Source organism: Schistocerca cancellata, chromosome 3 (genome assembly GCF_023864275.1).
Source record: "Schistocerca cancellata isolate TAMUIC-IGC-003103 chromosome 3, iqSchCanc2.1, whole genome shotgun sequence".
Lineage (NCBI taxonomy): Eukaryota > Metazoa > Arthropoda > Insecta > Orthoptera > Acrididae > Schistocerca > Schistocerca cancellata.
In genome coordinates, this window is record NC_064628.1 from 243,056,189 (window position 1) to 243,077,199 (window position 21,011).

Below are 21,011 nucleotides of genomic sequence, written 5' to 3' on the forward strand. Positions count from 1 at the left end.
AGTAGCTGCGCCTACACTGGCGCGATCATAGCTGCACATCGCGTCCGCGGGAGCTCCAAACAAACACTTCCGCACACTTTCATGACTCAAGCTGCTCTGCTTCCTCTTAAGTCACAACGCGTCATAGATTCTCCATACACAAATGTAAACAGTGGCGCAGCTACTGACATTTTGTCGTTGCTATCGATACTTTTAAATAAAGTTCCCTTGGCCATTACCCAGCAACTTACAATATTTTCATTATAATTAGTATTATTTCTATACAGTCAAAAATAAATACTCTACTACATATTGAATATAGTCTCTGTAACAAAGAGTGCATATTCAGAATTAGAAGTGCAGTAAAACTTATCAATGGATATTAAACGGCAAAAATTTTCGGAAGGCATTTTATCTGTATTGTCGGTGTTCTATGTCTTTTTAATTGATTAATTTTTTAGTTTTTTTATATTTTCTTATTTTTATTATTTTTTATTAGTTTCACTGTCAGCTACAGATTGAAGGAGACAATATTGGCAGGGTCGAATGCCGAGACCTGCCCCCACCCCCTCCCCCCCCCCAATCCAATCGCTGTGCTGCAACCTCACACTGCTCATTTTTATTTTATTTTATTATGTTGCACATATATACAGAGGAAAACAAATTAAGTCTAGTCCACCCATTCGGAACCAAGAAAACCCCGAAAGGTGATAAAGGATATAAGGCGGCCGTGTCCGAAGTGAAGGGGCATCATGTGTCGTCCCGAATCGACCTAGCGCCTTCCATGCCGGAAACACGCCAACTTACTGGGAACGTGGTAAAAACGCTGTTATTATCACTGAAAAATACAAGCGACAACTGAAGCAACGCGCAGCCCCTACAAATAATGCTAAAAATCAATTGTGTGTGATGAGCATTGCCATATAGATAAGCCAAGATGCACCCCTTTATCCAAAGAATCGCTCGAGATTTTGTGGCAGGAAAATATTACGCCGATGGGTAAAGAAATGCATCTCGATCAGGAACATGCAGCGGCAATCGCAGAAAACACGCGATCATTTGTCGCCCCAACAACCAAACATTCGCAGTGGTCATGACCATCGTTGACACTACGACAGATGGCGCAGAGGGGAGAGTACGCCAGTCCTACGGCATGGAGTCGCTAATTGGTTGGATACTTCCCACCGGTCGCACATTTCCGAGTCGACATGATATGCGTCAGTAACAAAAAGTGATAAATGTGAATCCAAATCACAGTCCATCGCCACATTGGGAACTTGCTTTCTATGACGTTAAAGGCGACGCTACGCAGGAAAAGGAAATAGAATTGCTTGGCCGCGGATGGCGCGTTCGGCGCGAGCATAACTGATTTCCACAATGAAGACCGTGATGTGTGCAAACGCGGCATGATGCTACCGACCGGGACTGGCGGGGAGAGGGACAATGGCCAAGGAAGGCAAGTAAATGGTGCGTAATGGAGGCCTCGATACCGTGCCATTGTTTGTACAAGGTGGCCATGTAGAGTGTTGCAACACGATAGCGACGTTCGTAAGACCAAGCCCTCCCGCACGCGGGGGGCGAGTAAGTGTGTCTTAGAGTATTTCAAAGATGGACCCAGCTTTCATAAAATATCCTATTGCCGTTTGATTACAACGCCCTACAGTAATAGGAGGAGGAGGATCTTGGTGTTTAACGTCCCGTCGACAACGAGGTCATTAGAGACGGAGCGCAAGCTCGGGTGAGGGAAGGATAGGGAAGGAAATCGGCCGTGCCCTTTCAAAGGAACCATCCCGGCATTTGCCTGAAGCGATTTAGGGAAATCACGGAAAACCTAAATCAGGATGGCCGGAGACGGGATTGAACCGTCGTCCTCCCGAATGCGAGTCCAGTGTGCTAACCACTGCGCCACCTCGCTCGGTGGTCTACAGTAATAGGTATCGGTAGAATGTGCACGATATGAACCATTCTGGATGCCACATAGGCAGTCCAGTAGGCAACTGGCTGCGAAGGATCGAGTTGTGACTGATCATCATATGGATAAGTCTCAAACCTTGACGAAGGTTAACCGCTTCACCGCTTCTCTCCCAAGGCTCTGGAGGCATTGGAGACAGGGCAGGGCGCCAGATCTTCCGTAAGCAGTCGGTGATCAATAGACAGCGTACGTTTATTACACTTCCAGCCGTCCTCCCTTGAGCTGTAATGGGGTAGTGGACCTTTGCGACCTCCTCCTGAGAACGAACCAGTAACAGTTCATCTGGGTAAGCGCTTTATCGGAAGGTGTAACTGCGTAAGGAGAGTCCACACAACTGCGCCGCCAGCAGGCGTAAAGGTACATGAAGAGGGGGCAGCCTCTGCGGACAGACCGTTGGATCAGTACTGGACCCACCACACGCCACTTGATTTGGACCGACCAACACGCGCTGCTACAGAGCCGCCGAAATACGCTGATGCGCCGGGCTGGCAGGTATGCCCATCCGTTCTAAAACAGAATATGGAAATAAATGGGGCACCCTGTCAAAAGCATTGTGAAACTCTACGGCTACGATCGCCGCACGAAGAGAATTATAAAGGTGGTTCGATGAACCTTCTGCCAGGCACCTAAATGTGATGCAGAGTATCCACGTAGATGTAGGATTCTGCACGCTTCTGCTACCACTATCACGTCAGGACTGTCTCCAGTGTCTGTCTGGACGTTAACTTTGTCACCTCCCGTAGTTTGCTCGGTGGAGAGGACACATAGTAAGAGGGGTCTGCAACGTCCCGCCAATAACAGCGCAAAAATATTCTAATCAGTATGTAACAAAGTGATAGGGTGGTAGTGGGACCTCGTGATTCCAGGTTTTGGTTTATGAACGGGAATAACAATTCCCGCGACAAAAGCTTGCGTGGTCACTTCACTATTCACCTCCGTCCGTCGCGCAGACTTGAGACCACAAAACGTAAGATAAAATCCAGTAGAGAGCCTGTCGATGCTTGGCGTCTTGCACAGTACACCCCTGAAGATAGTGGTAGTGCCCTCCTCGGAGGTGAAAAGTCCTATTAGCGTAAGCTCCTCCTCAAGCGCGAAGGTGCAAGGCACAGTCACCGCGATAGGATCGATGTCCAGGATGGGTTCATATTGAACAAAGATGTAGACTGTGTCCGCTTGGCAGCTGACCCACTGCGCACGGTGACTAAGTTTCGTCTGTGGTATCTGAGATCGTGCACAATGTATTGCATGGAGGGATCCTCTCGGCACACAACATCAGGTTTGCGGGAGATCACCACAGCCCCATGTAGTTTTTCGGTGAGTAATAGTTGCTTCGCCTTAATTATGCTGCGTTCAGTTTGCGCTTCCAGGGAAGGAGTCTCGCCATAAACGTCGCGGAGGAAGCTGAAGTAGAGGTGCACAGTGTGTCTGTCTGTGCCAAGCGGCCGCTTCCCTGCTGTAAGTGAGGCCAGTTCACATTGTAGAACGCTTTTTCCAGGTCAACAAATCCTATGAAGCTGTCTTTATTTTTCTTTTGTCTTGCTTTCATTACCTACCACTACGTCAGAATTGCCTCTCTGGTGCTTTTACCTTTTCTAAAGGCGAACTCATCGTCATCTAACACGTCCTCAATTTTCTTTTCCATTCGTCTGTATATTATTCTTTTCAGCAACTCGGACGTATGAACTGTTAAGCTGACTGTACGATATCTCTTGCACTTGTCAGAAGTATCAGTCTTCGGAACTGTGTGGATGATATTTTTCGTAAAATGAGCAAAATGTCGCCAGACACATTCTACATACCAAAGTGAACAGCCGCTTTGTTGCCACTTCCCCCAACGATTATAGAAATTCTGATGGAATGTTATCCATCCCTCCTATGCTCTTTTAAATTACGATTGTAATACTGTCTCTTCTAAAACGACTCCTGTTTCTTCTTCTATCACATCAAACAAATCTTCCGCCTCATAGAGCCCTTCAATTTTTTCCCCACATATCCACTCTCTGCTCTGTATTTAACAGAAGAATACCCGTTGCACTCCTAATATTACCACCCTTGCTTTTAATTTCACCGAAGATTGTTTTGACTAACTATAAGCTAAATCAGTTCTTCTGACAGTCACTTCTTGCCGCGTGGTCTAGTGCGCCATGTCATGGATTGCGGGGACCCTCCCGCCCGAGGTTCGAGTCCTCCCACGGGCATGGGTGTGTGTGTTGTTGGTTGGTTGGTTGGTTGTTTTTGGGGAAGGAGACCAGCCAGCGAGGTCATCGGTCTCATCGGATTAGGGAGGGACGGGGAAGGAAGTCGGCCGTGCCCTTTGAAAGGAACCATCCCGGCATTGGCCTGGAGCGATTTAGGGAAATCAAGGAAAACCCAAATCAGGATGGCCGGACGCGGGATTGAACCGTCGTCCTCCCGAATGCGAGTCCAGTGTCTAACCACTGCGCTACCTCGCTCGGTGTGTGTTGTTCTTAGCGTAAATTAGTTTAAGCAGTGTGTAAGTCTAGGGACCGATGACCTCAGCAGTTTGGTCCCTTAGAAATTCACACACATTTGAACATATGAATCATTTCTTTTCCGATTTCTTTACATTTTTCATGCAGCCTTTTCATCTTAGCTTTCCTGCACTTTCAATGTATTTCATTCCTGAGCGTCTTGTATTTCTGGTTCCCTGAATTTCCCTGAACATTTTTGTACTTCTTTCTTTCATCAATCAACTGAAGTATTTTTTCTGTTACCCATGGTTTCTTCGCAGTTACCTTCTTTGTACCTACGTTTTTCTTTCCAACTTCGGTGATTCCTCTTTTTAGGGATGTCCATTCCTCTTCAACTGTGCTGCCTACTGAGCTATTCCTTATTGCTGTATCTATAGTCTTAGAGAACTTCAACCGTATCTCGTCATTCCTTAGTACTTCTGTATCCCACTTTTTTGCGTATTGATTCTGAGTAATCTCTTGAACTTCAGTCTCCTCTTCATCACTACTAAATTGTGATCTGAGTCTATATCTGCTCCTGTATCTGATTTCGGAGTCTCTGTCTGATAATGATTTAATCGAACTAAAATCTTCCCTGTCGCCCGGCCTTTTCCAAGTGTACGTCGTCCTCTTGTGTTCTTGAACAGAGTATTCGCTGTTACTAGATGAAATTTCGTACAGAACTCAATTAGTCTTTCTCCTCTCTCATTCCTTTTCCCAAGCCCATATTCTCTTGTAACCTTCTATTCCTTCCCCTACAAGCGCATTCCCGTCCCCCATGACTATTAGCTTTTCATCTCCTTTTATGTACTGTATTACCCTTTCGATATCCGCATATACTTTCTCTGCCTCTTCATCTTCAGTTTGCGACATCGGCATGTATACCTGAACTTGTTGGTGTTTGTTTGCTATCGATTCTGACAAGAACAACTCTATCACTGAACTGTTCGCTGTAACGCACTCTTTGCCCTACCTTTCTGTTCATAAGGAATCCTACTCCCGTTATACCATTTTCTGCTGTTGTTAATATTACCCTCTACTCATCCGAGCAGAAATCCTTGTCTTCTTTCCACTTCTCTTAACTGACCCCTACTATAACTAGATTGAGCCTTCGAATTTCCCTTTTCAGATTTTCTAGCTTTCCTACCACGTTCAAGCTTCTGACACTTCACGCCCCTACTCGTAGAACGTTATCTTTTCGTTGGTTATTCAATCTTTTTCTCATGGTCATCTTGCCCTTGGGAATCCCCTCAAGGAGATCGGAATGGGGGACTATCCCGGAATATTTTGCCAATGGAGAGTTCATCATGACACTTTGCTATTACAGCTCATATGTGTCTTTAATGCAGTGGTTTCCATTGCTTTCTACATCCCCATGGCGTTGATCATTGCTGATTCTTCCACCTTTAGGTGCAGTTTCCCACTCCAACGACAAAAGAGTACCCTGAGCCTCTATACGTTCTTCCGCCCTCTTTGACAAGCCGTTGGCAGAATGAGGGTGACTTCTTAAGCCGGAAGTCCTCTGCGAATTAAACTAAGTGAAGATCATTAACTAAGCTAAATAAGATTACGTGGCAACTTCAGTATGAAAATCTCTGAAATTGTCTGCGTCTGCCCCTGTATCGACAGTTTGTAGCAGACAAAATTGTATTTTGTCTTCAGAGCGACAAATATAGTTAAATAATACTGAAAATATGTTTTGTTTTTGACCTGTGTTGAGAAATGAATACAAAACCATGTCGTATGTAGTGCGACAACATTGCCATTCAAATGTGCCTGCCATGTTGAGCGCTATGGCACTAATGCCAGGGAACGGCTCATGGGCCGAATTCGTAGCCACCCTGAAGTACAGCTTAAATTCAAAAATTCTGATTGTTGTCTCTCACCGTAACTCCACGTCATTCACGAAAAGGATTATCCGGCACGTGTATTCAGCGAAGATGGCTTGGAAATTATCCATGATTAGATCTAATGCGAATCATAGACCTTACAGGTTTTTCATCTGCCTTACAGGCGTGGAAAGGACTGACTCGTGCCGGCCAGTGTGGCCACGCGGTTAAAGGCGCTTCAGTCTGGAACCGCGCGACCGCTACGGTCGCAGGTTCGAATCCTGCCTCGGGCATGGATGTGTGTGATGTCCTTAGGTTAGTTAGGTTTAAGTAGTTCTAAGTTCTAGGGGACTTATGACCACAGCAGTTGAGTCCCATAGTGCTCAGAGCCATTTTTTGACTGACTCGTTCAACACATTGGATAAACCAAACTAAAAATATCTCCCAGAAAACACCAGCTCCTGACAGGTCTTAGGAGAAGCAACCAGCATAGGCTATATCAAAAAGACTACAAGAAGCCAACGGTCAGCTTTTTATTAGCACCATGTGACTAGATGTCTAGCTGAAAATAGTCAGTAACAAGTTTCACGTATCGAAACGTGTTCGAAGTGTAAGCGTTAAGTACCTTGTATTGTGGCCTGAGAAGTGTAAGCGTTAAGTACCTTGTATTGTGGCCTGAGATTGGATATCATTTTTACTGGCAACTGCATTAGCTGACACATTGATCTCTGGTCTCAACGTAACGAAGGAATGGTTTGCTACAGGCATTTCTGTACAGATAAGAGCTGCAGACAGATAACAATTATGGCCTCGTGGGTGCGCTTTATCAGCAATATCTGCGGTCGACTTGGGAACAGGGACTAGGAGTGTCAGGGACTCGACACACGGACGGTGCTAACGTCGCTGTTGTGGCACATCAACTTACATTAAGTTGCGTAACACCTTCCGCCGCCCGCATCGCTAGTCCGGGCGTTCCAGGAAATGGCGTTACCGTCACGTTGTGAGTCAGCCAGCGCTCAGAGCAAGCGAGCGGCCGTGATTACACAACGTGACGGCGGTCCGCTGTGTGCGGGCGGACCCGCGAGGAAGTTCCGTCTGCCGATTCGCAGAATGCCAGAGGCGGTCACCCGCCTCACGGTTTTCACGGCCGAACAGTGTACGCCGCTCAGTCGTACTAGCTGCCGGCACTGGATCAGAAGCTCCCCAGACCTGCTCACAACGGCTGGTGAGTCGCCGGCTAAGCGTTCTCGTGCGCAGTAATATTGAGCAAGTCACTGTGTTGCACATGTTAGAGAGAACTTTCGATCGCTATCTGTCCTTCCCCTTCCTGTCTCACTCGTTAGTGGTTCAAAAATGGCTCTGAGCACTATGGGACTTAACTTCTAACGTCATCACTCCCCTAGAACTTAGAACTACCTAAACCTAACTAACCTAAGGACATCACACACATCTATGCCCGAGGCAGGATTCGAACCTGCGACCGTAGCGGTCACGCGGTTCCAGACTTAGCGCCTAGAACCGCCCGGCCACCCCGGCCGGCCCTCGCTAGTGGAAAGGGAGAGTAATGGCTCCCTGCACATCTCAGTACGTCTTCTAGTGTTTCTCAGTCGTTACCTTAGAGATATTAAATTGATACAACAGAAACTCTGACACTATCTCTCGAAGATTGACCCCTTCAAGAAGCCGCGTTCTTTCCTACACTAACATACAAAGTGCGAGGTATCCAAGACAGGCAACGCTAAATATAACCCAGAAGGAATGTGGTTCCCACCTAGTCATACCAAAAAATTGGCGAATGTTTTCAAGTAATCAAGGCATGTTTCAACATTTATAACTGCCCAATTAAAGTACCTACCTATCCCGTTTTTAATGATACAGTAAACTGTTTCCGTGACGCTGAAAAGAATTTCTAAACTCGATTTCAACAATGCGTGTGTTGCTTGATCGAATAGTGACAAAATTAATAGCGCCCGCCGCAATTCACTGTCACGTCTTAGAAAAAAAAAAGAAAAAGTTCCACTGTACCCAATGTAAGCAGACTCATAACTCTCATAATTTAAGTTTGGTTCGTGTGTCTATTTGTGCGCTAGAACCACAACAGTGTTTTATATATATATACCGTTTGTGTTTCACCTCAGCCGTAATTTGAAAGGTATCCTGGCCATGCCAGGATCTCATGATGTGTCTTTTTCAAAAATTACAAAAATTTTCAAGAAACTGGAAGTGTGAGACATAAAATCAGAAAACAGCAGCAAGGAATGTAACTGCGAAGAAATATTGATCGACGAAATAAGGAGATAAAAAAAGTTCAGGTAAAGACAGGAATACACAAACACAAATCACTTAGGAGTGAAATAACACGTGAAATTCAGGGAAGGCGAGGCAAATGGCTGCAGGAAATGTGTGAAGAAATCGGAAAGACAAATGATCGACGGAAAGACTGATCCAGCATATAGAAAAATTAAAACAACGTTTGGTGAAATACAGCATTAAGGGTTCAATGAGAATCCCACTGTTAAACGCAGAGGAGAGAGTAGTGGAGGGAGGGAGGTGATTAGTGTTTAACATTCCGTCGACAAGAAGTTGGTTAAGAGACGGAGCACAGGCTCGCTTTGGGGAAGGATGGAGAAGGAAATTGGCCTTGACGTTTTAAAGGAACCACCCTGGCATTAGCCTTAAGCGATTTAGGGAAATCATGGAAAACCTAAAACTGGATGACCACAAGCGGGTTTGAAGGATGGATTGGACAGGTGAACAAAGTACACCTAAGACCTATGTGAGGGGGATGAATTGTCTCATATGTGATAGAAGAAGGAACTGGAGTTGATGTGGAAGAGACAGGTAATCCAGTATTAGAATTTAAAAGAGTTTGGAAGACTTGAGATCAAATAAGCCAGAAGGGATAGATAATATTCCATCGGAATTTCTAAAGTCACTGGAGGAAGTGGAAACCAATGGGCTACTCTGGTTGGTGGGTAGAATCTATGAGAGACTCGACATACCACCATACTTTCGGGAAAATAACATCTACACAATACCGAAGAGGGCTGATAGATACCAGAAATAACGCATGATCTAAGAGCTCATGCATTCAATTTGATAGAAAGAATAATATACAGAATAATAAAAAAAGAAAACTGATAATCTGTGAGATGATGATCAGGTTGTCTTTAGAAGAGGTAAGGGCACTAGAGACAGATCTTAACGTTGCATCTGATAAAGAGAGCAAGACTGAAGAAAAATCAAGAAACGTTCATAAGACTCGTCTACCCACAAACAGTGTTTCACAATGTCAAATGGTGCAAGATGTTCGAAATTCTGACAAAGATAGGAGAAAGCTATAGGGAAAGACGGTAATATACGAGAATCAAGAGAGACAGTGAGACTGGAAGACCAAGAGTGAAGTACTCGGATTAAAATTGGTGTAAGACAGGAATGCAGTCATTCGCCCCTACAGTTCAATCTGTACAGAGGAGAAGCAGTGATGGAAACGAATGAAAGGCTCAAGATTCGGATTAAAATTCAGCTTGAAAAGATATCAGTGGTAAGATTCGCTGAGAAAATGAAGAAGAATTACAAAAAAGGCTCTAAGCACTATGGGACATAACATCTGAGGTCATCAGTCCCAAGAAGAATTACAGTATTTGTTGAAGTGAATCAGCTGTCTAATTATTACACAATAAAGAGTCAACCGAAGTATGACGTAAGTAATGAGCAACAGTAGAAATAAGAATGTCGAAAAGGTTAATATCAGAATTGATGATCACGAAGTAGACGATGTTAAGGTATTCTGCTATCTTAGTAGCAAAATAATCCATGATAAATGAAACAAGGAGGACACAAAAAGCAAAGTAACACAGGTGAGAAGTGCATTCCCTTCCAAGGCGAGTTTACTAATATGAAACTGACCTTACTTTGAGGAAGAAATTTCTGAGAATGTTCGTTTGGAGAACAGCATTGTATGGTAGTGAATCATGCACTGCGAAAAAATTGGAACAGACGAGAATCGAAGCGTTTGAGTTGCAGGGCTGCAGACAAATGTTGAAAATTAGATGGACTGATAACTTAAGACTGAGGAAGTTCTCCGCAGAATCGGTGAAGAAAGGATCCTGTGGAAAACATTGAAAAGAAGAAGGGACAGGACGATAGGACATGAGTTAAGAATTGGGGAATAGCTTCCATGGTACTAGATGGCTGTAGCGGGTAAGAACTGCAGAGGAAGACAGAGATTCGAATTCATACAACAAATAATTGAATATTTCGGGCAAGAGCTTACTGTGAGATGCAGAGGTTGCTACAGAGGTGAAGGCATCAAACCAGTGAGAAGACATGTTACAATAAACACCCACGAGTCGATATGGGCTTGAATGTGCGAGTGAGGTCAGCCAAGGGAACATTCTGGGAATACTATTTTCAAACGCATTTTACTTTTTGGACATTTCTCTCCATCCACAGCTTCATGGTATAGACTTTCAAAATTGTTCACATTTATCTGTACGACGTCTACTAAAACCGCTATGTGAAGCGGCGTTTCTATGAAAAATGTTGTTTACGAACAAATCAGCGTACACAGATAAGGAATTGTTTGCAGTATGCACTATTGGTCTAGAACTTTAATATATTTTCTCATTCCATTTTTAAATTGTGACATTCACTTTTTATGTACTGAAATTACAAAAACTACTCCAGAAAATTAAGGTTTTTTTCCAAATATGGAAGTTTGTTCCTGGGTATAACATGGTCATGTACCTAGGAACAAATGTTCGATAGAAATTTAAAAACACTGCACTCGACAAAATCTTGTCACTGCTGTATTTAACAGTCTATCTGTTAATTATTACTCTACTATACACCAGTAATCAGTTAGTGAAATAAAACTAAGCACAATTATCATGTGAAACAGTTAAAATTTTAAAAAAACATTTAGAAAAACACTATGTCATCAAAAGTATCCGGACATCTGGCTAAAAATGACTTACAAGTTCGTGGGGCCCTCCATCGGTAGTGTTGGAATTCATTACGGTGTTGGCCCACCCTTAGACTTGATAACAACTTCCACTCTCGCAAGCACACGTTCAATCAGGTGCTGGAAGGTTTCTTCGGGAATGGCAGCCCATTCTTCACAGAGTGCTGCACTGAGGAGAGGTATCGATGTCGGTTGGTGAGGCCTGGCACGAAGTCAGCCTTCCAAAACATCTTAAAGGTGTTCCATAGGATTCAGGTCAGCACTCTGTGCAGGCCAGTGCATTACGGGGATGCTACTGTCGTGTAGCCACTCCGCCACAGGACGTGCATTACGAACAAGTGCTCGATCGTGTTGAAAGATGCAATCGCCATCACCGAATTGTTCTTCAACAGTGGGAAGAAACAAGGTGCTTGAAACATCGCCGGCCGGAGTGTCCGAGCTGTTCTAGGCACTTCAGTGTGGAACCGCGCGACCGCTACGGTCGCAGGTTCGAATCCTGCCTCGGGAATGGATGTGTGTGATGTCCTTAGGTTAGTTAGGTTTAAGTAGTTCTAAGTTCTAGGGGACTGATGACCTCTGATGTTAAGTCCTATAGTGCTCAGAGCCATTTGAACCAATTTGCTTGAAACATTAGTGTAGGCCTGTGCTGTGATAGTGCCGCGCAAAACAACAAGAGGTGCAAGAACCTTCCATGAGAAACACGACCACACCATAACACCACCGCCTCAGAATTTTACTGTTGGCACTCACGTTGGCAGATGACGTTCACCATGCATTCGCCATACCCACACCCTGCCATCGGATCGCCACATTGTGTAGCGTGTTTCGTCACTGCACAAAACGTTTTTCCACTGTTCAATAGTCCAATGTTTACTCACCTTACACCGAGCGATGCTTCATTTGGCATTAACCGGCGTGGTGTGTGGCTTATGAGCAACCGCTCGACCATGAAATCCAAGTTTTCTCACCTCCCGGCTAACTGTCATAGTACTTCCAGTGGCCCCTGACGCAGTTTGGAATTCCTGTGTGATGGTCTGGATAGATGTCTGCCTATTACACATTACGACCCTCCTCAAATGTCGGCGGTCTCTGTCAGTCAACAGACGAGGCCGGTCTGTGCGCTTTTGTGCTGTACGTGTCCCTTCACGTTTCCACTTCACTATCACATCGGAAACAGTGGACCTAGGGATGTTTATGAGTGTGGAAATCTCAAGTACAGACGTACGATACAAATGACACCCAAGTGACGTTCGAAGTCCGTGAGTTCCGGGGAACCCCCCATTCTGCTCTCTACCGATGTCTAATGACTACTGAGGTCGCTGTTATGGCGTACCTGGCAGTAGGTGGCAGCACAATGCACCTAATATGAAAAACGTTTGTTTTTGGGGGTGTCCGGATTCTTTTGATCACATAGTGTAGAAGCTATTGCAAACTAAAACAAGTTTCTCTTTTCGGTTCAAATGGCTCTAAGCACTATGGGACAACATATGACGTCATCAGTCCCCTAGACTTAGAACTACTTAAGCCTAACTAACCTAAGGACTTCACACACATCCATGCCCGAGGCAGAATTCGAACCTGCAACCGTAGCAGCAGCGCGGTTCCGGACTGAAGCGCCTAGACCCGCTCGGCCACAACGGCCGGCTCCCTTTTCGGGACAGGTAAAATATTTAAGGCATTGAATAAACTTACTTCTTTCGCAAGTATCACATATTCGATGGTAAAAGACCTTGTGTTTCAAGGTACAAGATGGTGTTCTGTCAACGAAGATTGTAGTAACTGTCCACATATTATATAAATAATTCTAAAAATATATAGCATTTTACTCACCGTAAAATTCGACGTAAAATACAACTTTGTAGGTTACAACAAACAAAAGGAATTGTAGAAAACGGTGGAAGCTGGTTATGCCTGTCTCTAATGCTCATTCCTTCATGTGATTGTAGAAGCAGTCATTACACTGAAGTACCCAAAAAAATCATTTGTTTCCCTCGGTACACAATCCTCTATGTACGATATTCAGTTGACGAGAAGAAAGTACAGAGTTATTGAATGTGTTACGAAAGACAGCTGACGATTACGTGGTTTCATAAGATAAGTAATTATGTGGTATTGAAATGAATCGGGGAGAAAAGAGCTCTGTGACACTATTTGACTAAAAGCAGGATTAGGTTCATTCGACATGTCCTAAGGCATCAAGGAGTAGTGAATTTTGTATTGGAGGGAAGTGTGGATGTAAAAAGTACAGAGGGAGAGCAATGCTTGATTCCCGTACACAGTTACAAGTGGGTGTATTGTACAGTAGCCACGTAGAGAGAATGAGGCTTGCACCGGACAGAACAGCGTGAGGAGCAGTGTCACACCAGTCTTCACCACAAGAACAACAACAACATATTGAGATATTTGAAATGGGCACTCAGAGATGAATGTATTCCACTAAAATGTCTAAAGTTGGAGTAAAAGTTGCACAAAAGAAAAATGCAAAATTTTTCACACAGAGCCTGCGGAGGACAATTCTCAAAACAGGAAGAACACTCTAAATGTTATGTTTGGCAAGAAATGAGAAGTACAAGACAATAAATGCTCTAGAAATTTCCTATAAATATTACTAACAGCTTAGAAGGAACATTTGCTTTTAATCAAGCAAAGGAAGAATCTGACTTCAGCAGTAAGTATTCCACAGAGGACCATTTGTGAGTCGTGAGTTAAATTATAGAACAGAGCAACGAGCATGACTTACCACTTTGTCTACAACTGAGAAATATTTTAACTCGGTTTCAGCAAAATCTTTACTAACAGCCCTTTGGAGACAGGGATTGATTCACCCTGTGCTAGCTTACAGTGGAATGCGTCAAAACTACAAACTCGTATACTATGAGTAAGAACACGAAATAGCCGGAAGTACTTAATTATATTAATTTTGCAGATGAGATTGCACTTCTTGCTTCAACAACGGAGTAAATTTAAAATTACGCAATGAAAATCGATAATATTAATACTGATATGATGTGTAGTCATGATATCAAAATGAAAATACCATAGATTAACAACTAATTAATAGAACCAGTTGTTAGGTTTTTGTGTTTTAGTAGAGTTGAAGGCAACAACTAGGTGACCAATACCGAAAATCAACAGAGTACTAAAAGTGGCCGGGAGCGTTTTGATAAACTGTATAGGGTTTTTTTATAATGAGATTCCATTGCGCCTCAAAAGGAAAGTTATCATCGATCAGTCTGTATCTACAGTTTTGAGGTGTGACGGTTAGATACTAAATTTTAATGTGAAAACCTTTCAGAAATTGAGGATTGCTCATCAGACAATAATAGAGCATGTCACAAATTAGTAAACGAAAAGAAAGAAATTAATCAGTTAGCAGAAGACGAAATTTTTTTTTAATTAAAAATCTATTGAAACGGACGGGATAAAATCTGTCAAAGTGGACGGGATTTGCATCGAAACAAATGGATGAACAAAGTAAGTTCTTTTCATAAATCCAAGAGACAAGATACCGAAGTTGGCCTCTTAAAACGTGGTTAAATGGCATTATAAAGTTGCAGGATGAACGTCAGTGCATATGACTTAAGACTGTATTGCTCGAAACAGTCTGGTGAAGGGTTTAACACATGACCAATGCCTGGTTTTAATGTGGTGATGAATTAAGGGAATGCACAACAAACAAAAGTGAGAATAATCAGACGGTAATTTAAGCTCCAAACCCTCTACACACGAGGCCGGTGTCATAGTTAATGTGCCGCTTCGCTAACTGTCGTCCACGAAGTCTTGTTATCTCCTGGTAGCAGTAACGGTTAGAAGACCCCCGCCACCGTTAGCTGGATTCTCAGTAGTAATCTAATCTGAGGCGTCCCCAGCTGACGTCCCTCTGCTATTATCTTTGTTATCTTTTGGTGTTCGGCTATGCCGCTATTCCAAGAAAACCTTGCAATCTCCATAAGGGCACCATACTTTTCTTATCTCCCCTTTCTCTGCCACAAAGGAGCTGTGTGGTACGCATTGTCACGAAATATTTCTGCCGTTCAGTTTTGGTCATTCCTACTGATTTAATAGCATCATAGCTATTCTAATACACAGCGTAATTTTCTTTGTCGACCTCGATAGAATCGCGCAAAACTTTTCGTCAGCAAAAAGCTATGACGGTGGGTCGCGTTGTTCAGTCGGTTAAAGATTTTGGCACAATAGGCAAGGACTCGGATTCGAGCTCTGGGCCGACACACAGCAATTATCAGACTGGATATTTCAGAACAGCGAACACCTCTGGTAAGCACCTGCAATATACATTCTGACAACCATCGAAGAAGCAGTTATGGAAATAAAAGTGCGGCTAAACAGTGGAATTAAAATTCAAGCTGAAAAGTTATCAATAATGACATGTGCTGGCGAAATTGCTAGCTCTAATAAAGGTGAATTGCAATTAACGGACAAGGCAACTTTTCAAAACATTGCCCGCATCTCGTGGTCGTGCGGTAGCGTTCTCGCCTCCCACGCCCGGGTTCCCGGGTTCGATTCCCGGCGGGGTCAGGGATTTTCTCTGCCTCGTGATGGCTGGGTGTTGTGTGCTGTCTTTAGGTTAGTTAGGTTTAAGTAGTTCTAAGTTCTAGGGGACTGATGACCATAGATGTTAAGTCCCATAGTGCTCAGAGCCATTTGAACCATTTCAAAACATTTTCGTCAACGATGTAAGAACAATGGACTGATCATGAAATTTCTGTCCGCATAACAGTTTCTTCTGAGAGAAATCTGTTTTTTATTGATTATATTTAGTTCAATATCAGTTTCAGCACTTTCAGTCATCCTCAGTCCTTCGTAAATATGTTAATGGATTTTCAAAGTGTACAGTCCATCTCCATTTATATCGAACGTGCTCAGCATGGCATTAACACAGTTTATCGCGGAATTTTCTGTGAAGACGCATCTTTTCTTTTCTTTTTTCCGTCTTCTGACTGGTTTAATGCAGCCTGACACGAATTCTTCCCCTGCGCCGAGGTTTGGATCTCAGGGTAGCTCTTGCGGCCAACTTCCTCACTTATTTGCTAGATGTTTTCCAATTTCTGTCTTCCTTTATAGTTATAGGCATCACAGCTGCCTATAGCACCATGGGAGCTGACATCTTAACATATGTACTACACTCCTGTCCCTTCTTTTTGTCGGTGCTTTCTATGCGTTTCTTCCTTATCAGATTCTGAGGAGAAACTCATTCCTTACCTTATCAGCCCACTTGATTTCAACCCTATTCTGTGGCACTGCATCTCAACCACTTCAATTTTCATCTGTTCCGGTTTTTCCACAGTCCATCATAATCACCATAACATGCTGTGCTCCAAATGTTCATTCTCACTACTTTGCCATCAGCAATTCTGATGTCAAGTTTCTCGCTGTTCCCATTTTTGCTATATCTCATGACTTTCGGCTTTCTTCGTCTTACTCTTATTCCATATTCTCCATTCATTAGACTGTTCATTCCATTCAACAGATACTGTAAGTCTAATTCACCTTTATTAAGGATAGCGATTTCACCAGCAACTCTTGTCACTGATATCCTTTCACCCTGAATTTTAATCCCACTGTTTAACCATTCTTTTATTTCCGTCACTGCTTCTTTGATGTTCAGAGTGAACAGCAGAGGCGAGCACTGCATTCCTGTCTTACCCACATTTTAATCCGACCACTTTTTTCTTGGTCATCCTTTCTTATTGTTCCGTCTGGTTAATTCACCTTCACTGAGGATAGTAATTTTACCTGTATACCTTATCATTGATATCCGTTCAGCCTGAATTTTAGTCCCACTCTTAAACCGTTCTTTTGTTTCCGTCATTGCTCCTTCGATGTACAGATGGAACATTAGGGGTGGGGACTGCATCCCTCTCTCACTCACATTTTAATCCGAGCACTTCGTTCTTGGTTCCTTTTCCTTCTTGGTTCTTGCAGATATTGTTTGTTACTCGTCTTTCCCTGTAGATTACTCCTACTTCCCTCAGAAATTTCAACACCTTGCAGCATTTTACATTGTCCAACGCTTTTTGCAGGTCGAGAAATCCTATGAATGATTCTCGATTTTTCTTTACTCTTGCTTCCTTTATCAAGTACAACGTTAGAACTGGCGCCCAAGCGCCTTTACTTTCTATAAGAACAAACTGCTCGCCATCGAAGTGATCCTCCATTCTTCTGTATATTATTCTCGTCGGCAACTTGGATTTATGTGCTGTTAAGATGTGTGTGTGATAGCTCTCGCACGTATCTGCTCTTGCTATCTTGGGAGTAAAACAGATGACATATTTCCGAAAATCGCAGGGTATGCTGCCAGTCTCATACATTCTATTCATAAACTCAAATTTTAAAAATTTCTATGTGATGTTATCTATCTCTTCTGCCTTATATCAAGCCTTCCAAAGATAATTCAAATTCTAGCACTAATCCTGGATCGCATATCTTTTCCATGTCGACTGTAATTTCTTCTATCACGTTATCGGACAATTCCTTTCACCTCCTCCCCATAACAGAGACCTACAGTCGACATTTTCCATCTATCCGCTCTCTCCTACGTGTTTAAAAGTGGAATTCCCATTGCACTCTTAATGTTGTTGCTCTTGCCTTTACTGTCACGAAGGTTCTTTTGATTTTTTTAATGCTGAGTAATCGTTCAGAAAACAGCAACAAATGTTTGTGTCGTATACTGGAAAAAGTTAATTGAACGTGTACAGATATACAATATATGCAATGGCTAGACTATTTTGGTAACCAAGTGCAGCACTGGCAAAAAGGGCATTTACGGTCAAGAGAAGTCTACTAATATCAAACATAGGCCTTAACGTGAGAAAGAAATTTCTGAGAATGTACGTTTGCAACACAGTGAAATATCGACTGTGAGGAAACCAGAATAGAAGAGAATCGAAGCATTTGAGATGTGATGCTACAGACGAACGTGGACTGATACGGTAAGGAACGATGAGGTCCTGGCGAGAAGAAGGGACAGGATGATAGGACATCTATTAAGACATCATGGAATAACTTTGAAGAATACTCCGTATTGTAGAACACTCAGTATTATGTCGTTTATTGAATCTGAACTACACTTCTCGAACAATCACTATACACACACAAAGAAAACAAATAACCAGTAGACGACTATTCATCAAGAGCGTCGGTGAGGTCCGTCTGAGCTGGTCCTAGCTCGGCGAAGAACTGACTGTGCTGCAGCTGCGCTGGCCTTTTAAAGCCGGCGGAGGTCGGCGGAGTACTCCAACTTCCCTGTGTTTGTGAGGCGACCTCTGCAGAAAAAGGTTCGCATTAATCTCTAGCAAGTTCTGTTTCTTTTGAACAATTGTTTTCCTCTTGGTTGCGCCTGCAAGTGCTTGAGTATGTTATATGTTACACAGGGGTGTCTTGAGTGTAGTCTGCCTGGCAGGAGTCGTCTGTAGCAGACGTAACAAACTTCCATGGTAATAGACGGAGCTGTAAAGGGTAAAAATACTAGAAAGTTTAGAGGAATACAAAGATTGGACTACTTCTAGAAAATAATTGAGGAAGTGGGTTACAAGTGCTACTCAGAGATGAAGAGGTTGGCACATGAGAGGAATTCGTGGCGGGATGCATCAAACCAGTCAGAAGACTGAGGACTCAAAAGAAACAAAAGCGCAGACCAAGTCAGTAATAAAGTACGTTAGTAAAGATAGACAAACAAAAAAATCTTAATTTGCTATGAAGATGATGCACGATTTCTTGAGACAGTATAATTGTGTTGTGGACTCCTGATAATATTTCGTAAGTGACCGGTACGGTTACTGATGAACTGAAGAAGTGATTTCAGAAAGGATGTGAGACGAGTACCGAGGTGGATTAAGATACAGGAGGTACAAAGCTGGCCATTAAAATTTCAACACTAGGAAAAATTACAAGTAAAGAAATTTTTACTTACGGTACATATTCAGCATGGATTGAGCCATAAATTTGTAGTTAATTTGCGAGAATACAGGTTGCAAAATTTCGTTCACTTGACTGACACCTCTGAAGACATTAGAGTAATGTCTGTCGTAACAGACCGTGCCTTAAAACGATACTGTTCTTGTATGCACTCTGTCCTTAGCTATGGAATAATTTTTGGGTCATCCATTACACAGAACACTGACAGACGGTTCAAATTGTAGCAAAGGACCATAAGAATAATAAAGAAAATTAACAAACAAGTTCGCTGTAAAGATCTGTACAAAGTTATGACTCTAAGAGCACCGTTTTAGTATGTATACTAATTTTGTATGCACATTTAGAACAGCAGTAATTATTACACTAACAGCAGTATTCATAACCATTAAACAGAGTCCACACTTAAATTATATTTACCGAGAAAAAATAAACGTCGTACACTATTTTCTAGCAAGGAATAAAAATTGTACAATAAATTTACCAAGTACCATAAAGATAAAACTAAAATACATACCTTTAAAAAATCTGTTCAATTTTGACTTGTACACGTTACACACTCAAGGGTAGCATTGAAAGCACAGTGTAGAGATGGGTAGAAGGTAGGATAAAATAACAATAAACATCTCAGTCACTAAACATAATCATGTGGAAAAGTAGAACACCTTACAGTGAAATCTTACGTAAGAAACATGTGGCGGATGATGTACTATTCTCATTCCGTTTTCCTGATATCAACAGGTCGTTCACATTTGGTAAGACGCTAGCTGAGTTTTTTCGAAACACATATAGGAAAACACGAACATCATGAAACAAAAGGGAAGAAGTGCGTCCATGGTCTACCGTCAGTCACAAGCATACGAGCACTTTGTGCATTGCAGTGTACGCAGTGCAGTCTGTACCGTGGAACTTCAACTACACAAATTAAGCTCGAAAAATGAGTGCACAGTGACCAGAATGAGATTTTCACTCTGCAGCGGAGTGTGCGCTGATATGAAACTTTCTGGCAGATTAAAACTGTGTGCCCGACCGAGACCCGAACTCGGGACCTTTGCCTTTCGCGGGCAAGTGCTCTACCATCTCAGCAACCGAAGCACGACTCACGCCCGGTACTCACAGCTTTACTTCTGCCAGTATCTCGTCTCCTACTTTCCTAACTTTACAGAAGTTCTCCTGCGAAACTTGCAGAACTAGCACTCCTGAAAGAAAGGATATTGTGGAGACATGACTTAGCCACAGCCGGCGGGATGTTTCCAGAATGAGATTTTCACTCTGCAGCGGAGTGTGCGCTGGTATGAAACTTCCTGGAAGATTATACTGTGTGCCCGATCGAGATTCGAACTCGGCACCTTTGCCTTTCAGGGGTAAGTGCTCTACCATCTGAGCAACCGAAGCACGACTCACGCCCGGTACTCACAGCTTTACTTCTGCCAGTATCTCGTCTCCTACCTTCAAACGTTACAGAAGCTCTCCTGCGAAACTTGCAGAAGTAGCACTCCTGAAAGAAAGGATACTGTGGACACATGGCTTAGCCACAGCCTGGGGGATGTTTCCAGAATGAGATTTTGAAACATCCCCTTTGAACAATTACACATGACTGCTTAAACTGACACACAGTATTTTTAGCTCAACGCAATCTGACTTTCAAAAATCCCTAGAAAAGAATGGCTCTGACTAACATTAACCTATACATTTCACAAATCACTTACCTCACAAAAACCTTCGTTACTCGAACTACTGCAATACAGCGAGCGCCACTACTGCCAGCTAAATAAAAGATTCAAACTACTGAAGGCACTAACTACTGATAGGCACAGTTAGCAAAAGAAAGATTTTGATAGAGAACAAACAATGTATTTACC

The 21,011-nt window shown here is 43.0% G+C and overlaps 1 protein-coding gene across 1 annotated transcript in view; it reads left to right on the plus strand.

Annotated features, from left to right (window-relative positions):
- The first annotated feature begins 7,309 nt into the window (after positions 1-7,309).
- Positions 7,310-21,011, plus strand: part of LOC126174878 (ATP-dependent translocase ABCB1-like) — a 206,369-nt gene continuing 192,667 nt past the window's right edge. Inside the window, exon 1 of the mRNA XM_049921294.1 lies at positions 7,310-7,476. The gene's annotated coding sequence lies outside the window, so the exon portion shown is untranslated. The remainder of the gene's footprint in view (positions 7,477-21,011) is intronic.